The sequence below is a fragment of the Mustela lutreola genome, chromosome 4, assembly GCF_030435805.1.
Source record: "Mustela lutreola isolate mMusLut2 chromosome 4, mMusLut2.pri, whole genome shotgun sequence".
Classification (NCBI taxonomy): domain Eukaryota; kingdom Metazoa; phylum Chordata; class Mammalia; order Carnivora; family Mustelidae; genus Mustela; species Mustela lutreola.
Window position 1 is genome coordinate 191388265 of NC_081293.1, and position 10794 is coordinate 191399058.

A 10794-nucleotide genomic window follows, 5' to 3' on the forward strand; every position below is an offset into this window, starting at 1 on the left:
ACCTATCTTACCTATTTTTCCTTTAGTCACCTGTGCTTTTGATGTCCTAAGAAGGGTTTGTTTAACCCAAGGTCGTGAAGATTTACTCCTATGTTTTCCTCTAAGAATTTTAAAGTTTTAGATCTTATATTTGGTCCTATGATCTACTTTGAGTTCATTTTTGTGTGTGGTGTCTAATTTTACTCTTGTGTGTGGATTTCTAGTGTCTCAGCACCATTTTTGATACTCTTTGAGTTTTTATGAGTATCAAAAATTAACATATGTAAAGCACTTAAAAGTACATGGGTATGCATAGCAGCACTGAGTAAATATTAGTTATTATTTTATCATTTATTATATGAAGTTGTCATATGTCTACTTGTCCTTCTCCCTCAAAAATGGTCTTCATGCCTACGTGCCTGGCCCAGTGCCTGATGTACCTGCTGAATGGATTTTGTTAAATGGATGAATAATAAGTAGAACTTCTCTGCTGAGGCAGTAAGAGGGTAAAGCACAGTTTCAACACTGACATTCTGCTGGGCTTGGCTTAGGTCCTGACCAGAGGCCCTCTCAAAGTTAGAACACACTGACAGTATCTACCTTAGGGCATCTCCCCAGAACACACAGCATGAAACCCTTGATTAGATCACCCTGCAGAACTAGGATCTATTCAGCATAGTTCTCATTCCTGTGTCACCCTCCTCGCCATTTGCTTCCTCCTTCTCTTATTCCTGAGCATGAGGCTGGAGAGTGGAGTTGCTTTTGAATATCAGTCTCAACCAAATCTCCTCTGCTGTATCCTATGGCTTTCTGCCCCTCAAAACTGAAGGTGGAAAGCTCACTCCCAGCCTCTTGTAGTCTCCATCTACACGTTTTTCCCACAAGATCTCATCTAATGTAATGGCTTTAAATACCAAGTCAGTGTTGATGACTCCCAAACCTGTTACTCCAGCCTTACTGAGATCCAGACTTACATTTTAATTGTTGCCGCATGCCTCATTTTAGATATCTAATAGCTGTCTCAAACTTCACATGACCAAACTGAGTTCCTCCCACAAACATGTTCTTCATCTCAGTAGATAACTCCATAAATTCTCCCAGTGACTGTAGTAAAAAATTTGGGATCCATCCTGATTCCTCTTATTTTTTTAAAGATTTTTTTATTAATTTGGGGAAAGAGAGAGTGAGTGAGCAAGCACACTGCAGGGAGGGGCAGTGGGAGAGAAGCAGAGGGAGAGAGAGAGAAGCAGACTCCTGCTGAGCAGGTCTTGATTCCAGGACCCTGGGAGCATGACCTGAGCTGAAGTCAGATGCTTAACTGACTGAGCCATCCAGGCACCCCCTTGATTCCTCTTTTTCTTTCATCCCCATATCAGGAAAATCATACTAAATCTGTCTTCAAAATATGCCAGCATTTTATCACTGCTCACCACCTCCAGTGCTCCCACTTGGGATCAAGCTTGTGTCTGCCCATGCATAGACTAATGCAATAGCCTCTGACTGCTCTCCTCTATCCTTTTGCCTTCCCAATTCCATTCTCGAAAGGATCTGTTTAAAAACATAGATTAGGTTATGCTATTCCCTTGTTTAAAACTCTCTAGTGGCTTTCTATTATGTTACAATAACATTCCAATTTCTTTTTTTTTTTTTTAATTTTTTATTTTTTATAAACATATATTTTTATCCCCAGGGGTACAGGTCTGTGAATCACCAGGTTTACACACTTCACAGCACTCACCAAAGCACATACCCTCCCCAATGTCCATAATCCCACCCCCTTCTCCCAAACCCCCTCCCCCCAGCAACCCTCAGTTTGTTTTGTGAGATTAAGAGTCACTTATGGTTTGTCTCCCTCCCAATCCCATCTTGTTTCATTTATTCTTCTTCTACCCACTTAAGCCTCCATGTTGCATCACCACTTCCTCATATCAGGGAGATCATATGATAGTTGTCTTTCTCTGCTTGACTTATTTCGCTAAGCATGATACGCTCTAGTTCCATCCATGTTGTTGCAAATGGCAAGATTTCATTTCTTTTGATGGCTGCATAGTATTCCATTGTGTATATATACCACATCTTCTTGATCCATTCATCTGTTGATGGACATCTAGGTTCTTTCCATAGTTTGGCTATTGTGGACATTGCTGCTATAAACATTCGGGTGCATGTGTCCCTTTGGATCACTACATTTGTATCTTTAGGGTAAATACCCAATAGTGCAATTGCTGGGTCATAGGGCAGTTCTATTTTCAACATTTTGAGGAACCTCCATGCTGTTTTCCAGAGTGGCTGCACCAGCTTGCATTCCCACCAACAGTGTAGGAGGGTTCCCCTTTCTCCGCATCCTCGCCAGCATCTGTCATTTCCTGACTTTTTGATTTTAGCCATTCTGACTGGTGTGAGGTGTTATCTCATTGTGGTTTTGATTGAGGAAGACACAAAGAAATGGAAAAATGTTCCATGCTCCTGGATTGGAAGAATAAATATTGTGAAAATGTCTATGCTACCTAAAGCAATCTACACATTTAATGCAATTCCTATCAAAGTACCATCCATCTTTTTCAAAGAAATGGAACAAATAATTCTAAAATTTATATGGAACCAGAAAAGACCTCGAATAGCCAAAGGGATATTGAAAAAGAAAGCCAACGTTGGTGGCATCACAATTCCGGACTTCAAGCTCTATTACAAAGCTGTCATCATCAAGACAGCATGGTACTGGCACAAAAACAGACACATAGATCAATGGAACAGAATAGAGAGCCCAGAAATAGACCCTCAACTCTATGGTCAACTAATCTTCGACAAAGCAGGAAAGAATGTCCAATGGAAAAAAGACAGCCTTTTCAATAAATGGTGCTGGGAAAATTGGACAGCCACATGCAGAAAAATGAAATTGGACCATTTCCTTACACCACACACAAAAATAGACTCAAAATGGATGAAGGACCTCAATGTACGAAAGGAATCCATCAAAATCCTTGAGGAGAACACGGGCAGCAACCTCTTCGACCTCTGCCGCAGCAACATCTTCCTAGGAACAACGCAAAAGGCAAGGGAAGCAAGGGAAAAAATGAACTACTGGGATTTCATCAAGATCAAAAGCTTTTGCACAGCAAAGGAAACAGTTAACAAAGTCAAAAGACAACTGACAGAATGGGAGAAGATATTTGCAAACGACATATCAGATAAAGGACTAGTGTCCAGAATCTATAAAGAACTTAGCAAACTCAACACCCAAAGAACAAATAATCCAATCAAGAAATGGGCAGAAGACATGAACAGACATTTCTGCAAAGAAGACATCCAGATGGCGAACAGACACATGAAAAAGTGCTCCATAGCACTCGGCATCAGGGAAATACAAATCAAAACATTCCAATTTCTTACCATGACCAACATGACTTTCTTGATCTTGCCCTTCGAGTAAAAGTTGAAATTTGTTGTGACAGGAGATTTCGGAAGTTCACAATATTCAGGTTTTCAAAAAAAAATGGGCATAAACCTGCTTTAATTTCTGACACACTTTGATAAAATGAAAGGGTTAGAGAGTAGAAAAGAAAGGATTTTGTGAGGTATAAATATATAGAAAAGCTATGAAATGAAACCCAGTCCATCTTCCACCAAGGAGGACTTATCTCAAATCTGGTGGTGCTCTAGACCTTCCATGGGGCCACTTATAAAACTTGCTTTGTTATTGCTTCAGTTGGGAGATGTAGTAAGCTAAGGTCTTTCTGTTGCTTGTGGGATTAAGATAATGATAGACAAACAGACTAGTTATTTTTTGGGCAGAGTCCGGAGAATGTGGCCATATTAGAACTGTGGTAGCAGAGCTAGGGCACCAGTTGTGGGCCCCAAAGGAGAGAGCATGTGTTGTGGGTATCTTAAGGTTTGACCAATAGGACTGTCTAGTGGAGTGAGGAAATTCCAGAAGCAGTAATTTGGTGGCAAATGTTTAGGGGCTGAGGAAGGAGTCTCAGGGGATCACCCAAATAGAGATGCTTTCTCCCCATCAAAGGGAATTGCAAGAGAGATAGCCCAGTGGGAAACCTCCAGAGCCCCCAAATTTTGTCATGAAGGAAAATCAGCATTCAATATCTGCTAGGTGTGAAAAGTACAAGTCTTTGGAACTAGTCCAGTAAGACCCTCCCTGCCCCTTTTCCATTATCTACCTGCATTAACTAATCCCAGAGGGGTTGAAGGTGCAGCTGTCTTGTTATTTTTGTATTCATATGTTGGACAGAAACGCCCAGTTTCTCTTTTGAGGTGTTTTTGTAGCTTAAAGTGATCTTGGGATAATCTGTTTGGTAAGACATGTAGACATGTGGCCTGCTGGAGTCCTTATTCTCTGGCAGAAGAAGGCCTTACTTGGTAAAATTAGAAGATATGGTGGCTAAGAATGAATGAAATTATGACTTGATAATATTATGAGTTCAGCCAGCCATACATGGCAAAGACTGTACTTGCTTGGTCCCTTAGCGCATGTCCCTGAGAACGCCTTCCCCTGCCTGCAGGTCTGAAGGAGCAACTTTTCCCTCTCCAGATATTCTCTGGCAATCTTACTCATCTGTTTTCTTCACAGCACTGATTACTACATGAAAGTATCTTGTTCATATGTGTTCTTATTGTCAGTTACCTTCCATTGGACTGCATGTTCTATAGAAGCAGGAATCCCATCTCCTTGGTTCATTGCTCTATCTGCAATGACTAGAATAGGTACTCTGTATATATAAGTGCTCAATAAATATTTGCTGAGTGAGTGTGTAAAAACTGAGCAACATAGATCTGAGAGTGGGAGAAATGCATATTCACCCAACTTCAGTGAGATCTCTCTTTCTATTGTGGATTATGTATTTTAATATAATTCTACACGGATACTGTGGTTGTGACAACTTTTACATTATTTGCATAATGATTTTTCTTTCATTACGAGGTCACAATCCAAAAGGAAACACATAAAAAAAGTTTCAAATAAATGTGGAGAAAGGACAAATTAGATCAACTTGACTATATTTTCTTTCAAGAAAATAGTTTTGCTTTTTAAGATGGTCTCATAGGGATCTCTTTTAAATGTTGGTGTTGGAGGACAGGACAGCACATGCATCTTGTATGCTATGGTATCTTAGTGTGGCAGATAGACTCTAAGATGGTTTCCCATGACCTCCAACTTTGGGATCTTCACCTTTTTGTAACACCTTGCCCTTTGAGTGTCCCTACAGACTGGACTTGCTTCTAGGCAATAGACTATGGTAAAGGTGATGTTACTTCTGTGATTATACTGTGCTATTTGAGAGTCCGTCTTGCTAGCCAGCTCTGTCTAGAGACTGTGTTTGGTGTCTATGCAATAAGGTGCCATGTTGAAGCAGCTCACTTGGCAAAGACCACCTGTGGCCACCAGGATCTGAGGCAGCCTTCAACCAACATGCAGCAAGAAGCGGATGGCTCTCCGTCCACAAGGAACAACCACAAGGAGATGAATTCTCTCCACACGGAACCACAAGGAAATGTGGACCACATTTCCACAACCACAAGGAAATGAATTCTCTCACTGGAACATAAAACCAGTTTAAACCATTATCAATCATTTATACCTCAGAGTCCATGAAAGATTTAAGTTCATGAAGGATTTCTATATGGTAGAAATGTGGACCAAGCCTTCTGACCTTAAAGGGGATGACTACTTGTAGATGAGGTGGATGTGTAACAGGGACGCTCAGCTGGAGACAGACTTGTCTATCATCACTGTTTTGTTTAGGTCTTAGCCATGAAAGTGCCATATACTTGTTACCTATATACTTGACGTCTTAAGAATGATCTGATGGGAGAGGTTATGTTTATAGGGCCCAAAGGGGAAGTAAAAAGGATGGAACTCACTCACAGAGACACTGAAAAACCTTCTACATTGATGCTAATGATGGTAGCATGCAGGCAAAACCAGAGAAGGCAAATCAGGGGCTGCTGGTAACTGAACCCATGGGAAATTTGCATCCTCACTGAACTGAGCTCATCTTTCCCCTGTAGCCTGAGCATTTGTCTTCTAAGTGAGCTGTGGTTCAGATGTAGAGCCTGAGCAGTCTAATCAGGCTCCCAGGAAAGATCAAAAGAGGGGCTGTGGGTGGGGGTAGGGAGGAGGCCAGGGAGCAAGACACAAGGCTCAGAGTGGTGTTTGGAGGGGCGAAAATGTAGCCAGCACTCTCAGCCTTCTTCATGCTCCTCTTTGTCCTTCTGTGTCTCCTGGGAATCCTGGCCAATGGCTTCATTGTGCTGGTGCTGAGCAGGGAAATGATGCGGCGTGGGAGGCCGCTTCCCTCTGACATGATTCTCATTAGCTTGGGTGCCTCTCGCTTCTTCCTGCAGTGGTTGGGATGGTGAACAGCTTCTACTACTTCCTCTACCTGAATGAGTACAGCAGTGGTCCTATGCGGCAGCTCATTGGTCTCCACTGGGACTTCCTGAACTCGGCCTCCTTTTGGTTCAGCTCTTGGCTCAGTGTCCTCTTCTGTATGAAGATTGTTAACTTCACCCACCCGACCTTCCTTTGGCTGAAGTGGAGGTTGCCAGGGTCAGTGCTCTTCATGGCTTCTCTCCTGATCTCTTTCAGCATCACCCTGCTCTTCTCTTGGGGAGACCACGCTGTGTATCAAAGATTTTTAATTAGAAAATTTCCTGGGAACATGACCAGGAGTGGAGCAGGAGGCTGGAAATTCACTATTTCTTGCCCCTGAAACTTATCACCTTGTCGGTTCCCTGCTCTGTCTTTCTGTTCTCAATTGCGCTGTTGATTCTCTGAGGTGACATACAGGGAGAATGTAGCACAGCGCCCATAGCCCACAGGACCCCAGTGGCCAGGCTCACACCAGAGCTCTGAAGTCTCTCATCTCCTTCCTCATTCTTTATGCTCTGTCTTTTTCATCCCTGGTCATTGATGGTGTGGGTTTCTTCTCCTCAGAGAATGACTGGTACTGGCCATGGCAGATTTTAACCTACCTGGGCACATCCGTCCATCGCTACATCCTCATTCTCAGCAACCTCCAGCTTTGAAGGTTGTGCAGGTAGCTACTTCTGTTAGCCAGGGGCTTCCAGCTGTCCTAGGTGTCATGGTCCCGTCCAAAGCCCTGGATGATGATTGAACCAGTCAGTGCCCACTTACATGGAGATACAGTCACAAGCAGATATCCATTGGATTCTACTCTGGGCTTCTTCCTTTGGGAAGGAGAGGAGGGAAATCAAATCTGGGCATTCTGAATGAGATTCCTTCCTTGGGATGCTGTTAAAATAGGGCCACACAGGGCTCAGAGAGCCAGTATTGTTCAGAAATTCAGAATATAAAATTTTGTCTACTCTCTATTTTGTATCCCCTTCATTATGTGGCAGCTTTAGGTTAAAAAATCTTGATTAACAGTACATGTGATCTCAGTAGCCTCCCAGGGAATGAAGAGAAAATGTGTCTATGGCAGAGCTGTGGATAGGGAAGGAGCATGCCTCTTGAAGATAATGTAATGGTTGCCATGGGAGCCCCAGAGGTTGGTAGTTGTAGCTGGCAGTGCTCAGGGCTGTTATGTCTAATAGCCTTCCCTTCTGTGGAGATCCTTTTTCCTTCACCATCCTTAGAGAATTTGGTTTTAATTTTATGAAAACTACTGGAGGGTTTCTTTATACCAACCCATCTCTTTTCTCATTATTATTTCCATTGTTCTGCCTTCAGTTTTCTCCCCTCTGAGGTCTAAGTGGCAGCCAGAATTTTTCCATGTTTATTCTCTTTTAGAATTACACATTGTGATTTTCCACATTTTCAAATTGTCTCTGGAACTTTTTTGTTTTTCCTCAAGCAAGTCACAAAGTCACATTTGAATTGAATAAACATGTACTTTGAGTTCTGAAAAATGAAGACTCAAGAGTTTCACTTAGTTTGTGTCCAAAAACTAATCTTTTTTTTTTAAAGAATCATCCTATTAAATCTTATGTTTAAAAGTTATTTTGAAATAGCTTGCTCCATTTACTATACAAACATTTCTAGAAATAATTTTAGAAAAGCTTCTATTTAGAGTGGGGTGCCTCTAAGGCAGGCTTAAAAGTTTTTGCTCAAAGGCACTAGTGTTCAAATTTCAGAATTTGACTCGCAACTGGATGCCTGGTAGAGAGAAATTTTAATGTCCTCTGAGACTGTAAGTTATTTTCCTACTGATTGGGGTATATGTTGCTGAGTGAAAGTGCACTCATGAACTAATCTCTGTGGAGATTATTCCATATTTTTACTTTAAACATTTATTTTTAATAGGTAATACATATATTATATATATATATATATATATATATATATATATATATAATCTCTCTCCTACCTTCTCCTTCTGAGGCATTCTCATCAGTTTTGTATCCTTCTAGAGATATTTCATTCTATAGCAGAAAGCCACTAATAGTTAACTACCAGACCACTCCACTAACTTACCTATGTACTTACTTATGTATTCCACCAGGAACGAACTAACTAACTAACTAACTAACTAACTTATTAGCTATGTCCTTTCTCCTTGTGTCCTTCTACACAGATGGCTGCACAGTATGCATGCTCTTCTGCTCCTTGCTCTACTTAATATATCTTGGAGATCTACACATGTGGGAACACAGCATTTCCTCACTTTGAGGTTTTCTGGTTTTTGTTTTGACAAGGATGCACTATAGTGTCTTTGATTACCTGTTAGTGGTCATTTAGGTTGCTTCTTATCTTTTGCTATTACGGCAATGTTACACTGTTGAATGAATCTTCTACATAAGCAATCTTGCACATGTGTCAATTAACTGTAGGATAAATTCCATGAAATGGGATTACTGGGTCAAGTGGCATTTCTAATATTTTTAATTAATTTATTTTATTTAAATTTAATTAGCATATAGTATATCATAGTTTCAGATATAGAGTTCAGTAATTCATCAGGTGCATATAACACCCAGTGCTCATTACATCACATGCATTCCTAATGCCCATCACCCAGTGACCCCATCCCCTCACCTTGCATTTCGAGTTTTGACAGATATTGCCCTACATAGGTTCAGATCAATTTACTTCCCCATTAGCAATTTAGGAGTGCACTTATTTTCATACTTTCTTTTTTGCCAATCTAGGTAAAAAATGCCCTATTAGTATAGTTGTCATTTGTATGGTTCCTATTTTGAGTAAGGTTAATTATTATTTTATATGTTTAGAGCCATTTGTGTGTGTATTTTCTGTAGACAGTCTATATCTTTGCTTACATTTAGATTTGAATTTTTGCTTTTTTTCCCCCAAAGATTTCATTTATTTATTTGACAGACAGATCATAAGTAGGCAGAGAGGCAGGCAGAGAGAGAGAGAAGGAAGCAGGCACCCCGTCTAGCAGAGAGCCCTATGCAGGGCCTGATCCCAGGACCCTGGAATCACGACCTGAGCCGAAGGGAGACGCCTTAACCCACTGAGCCACCCAGGCCCCCTGATTTTTGCTTTTTTTTTAATTGGCTGGTAAGAGCTCTTTATACCTTAGAAAATTTAACTCTTTGTTTTTGATATGAGTGGCAAAACATTCTCCTACCCTCAGTGTTTTTTATTTTAATTTTTCTTGAGACCGATATTAATTTTAAAACTTTCCTTATTTTGAAGTAATTATAGAATCACAGGAAGTTGTAAGGACAGTACAGAGTCATAGGTGCCCTTCAGCTAGCATCCCCCGATGGTAGTATCTTACCTAGCCGCAGTACGATAGTGAGACTGGGAAATTGATACAGGTGCATTACAGTAAGAAGTCTACAGATCTTATTCAGTTTCCCCTTTTTCAAACCTGCATTCATGTGTGTGTGATTTAATACAATTTTATTCCATGTACAGTTCATGTAGCCACGATTGAGGCACAGAACTGTTCCATCATCACAAAGGAACTCTTTCATGTTACCCCTTTGCATTGTACCCTCCCTGTGTTTTTTATTTTTTATTTTTACTTTTATAACAATGGTCTTTTTTTAAAAATTTTCTCCCAGTATTTTCCTGTGCATTTTTATTTGGTGCTTTTATTTATTTTATTTTATTTTTTCAGTGTTCCAAGATTCATTGTTTATGCACCACACCAGTGCTCCATGTAATATGTGCCCTCCTTAATACCTACCTCCAGGCTCACCTATCCCCCTACACTCTCCCCTCCAAAACCCTCAGTTTGTTTCTCAGAATCCATAGGTTATCATGCTTTGTCTCCCCCTCTGAATTTCCCCAATTCACTTTTCCTTTCCTTCTCCTAATGTCCTCCATGTTATTCCTTATGCTCCACAAGTAAGTGAAACCATATGATAACTCTCTCTGGTTGACTTATTTCACTCAGCATAATCTCTTCCAGTCCTGTCCATGTTGCTACAAAAGTTGGGTTTTCGTCCTTTCTGATGGAGGCATAATACTCCATAGTGTATATGGACCACATCTTCCTTATCCATTTGTCCGTTGAAGGGCATCTTGGTTCTTTCCAGTTTGGCGACCGTGGCCATTGCTGCTATAAACATTGGGGTACAGATGGCCCTTCTTTTCACTATATCTGTATCTTTGGGGTAAATACCCAGTAGTGCAATTGCAGGGTCATAGGGTAGCTCTGTTTTTAGTTTCCTAAGGAATCTCCACACTGTTTTCCAAAGTGGCTGCACCAACTGATATTCCCACCAACAGTGTAAGAGGGTTCCCCTTTCTCCACATCCTCTCCAAAAGTTGTCTACTGTCTTCTTAATTTTGGCTATTCCAACTGGTGTGAAGTGGTATCTCAATGTGGTTTTGATTTGAATCTCCCTGATGGCTAATGATGATGA

The 10794-nt window shown here is 40.9% G+C and overlaps 1 pseudogene; it reads left to right on the top strand.

Moving 5' to 3' along the window:
• The first annotated feature begins 6159 nt into the window (after positions 1–6159).
• On the top strand, positions 6160–7071 carry LOC131830464 (taste receptor type 2 member 41-like; annotated as a pseudogene).
• Positions 7072–10794: the final 3723 nt, after the last annotated feature.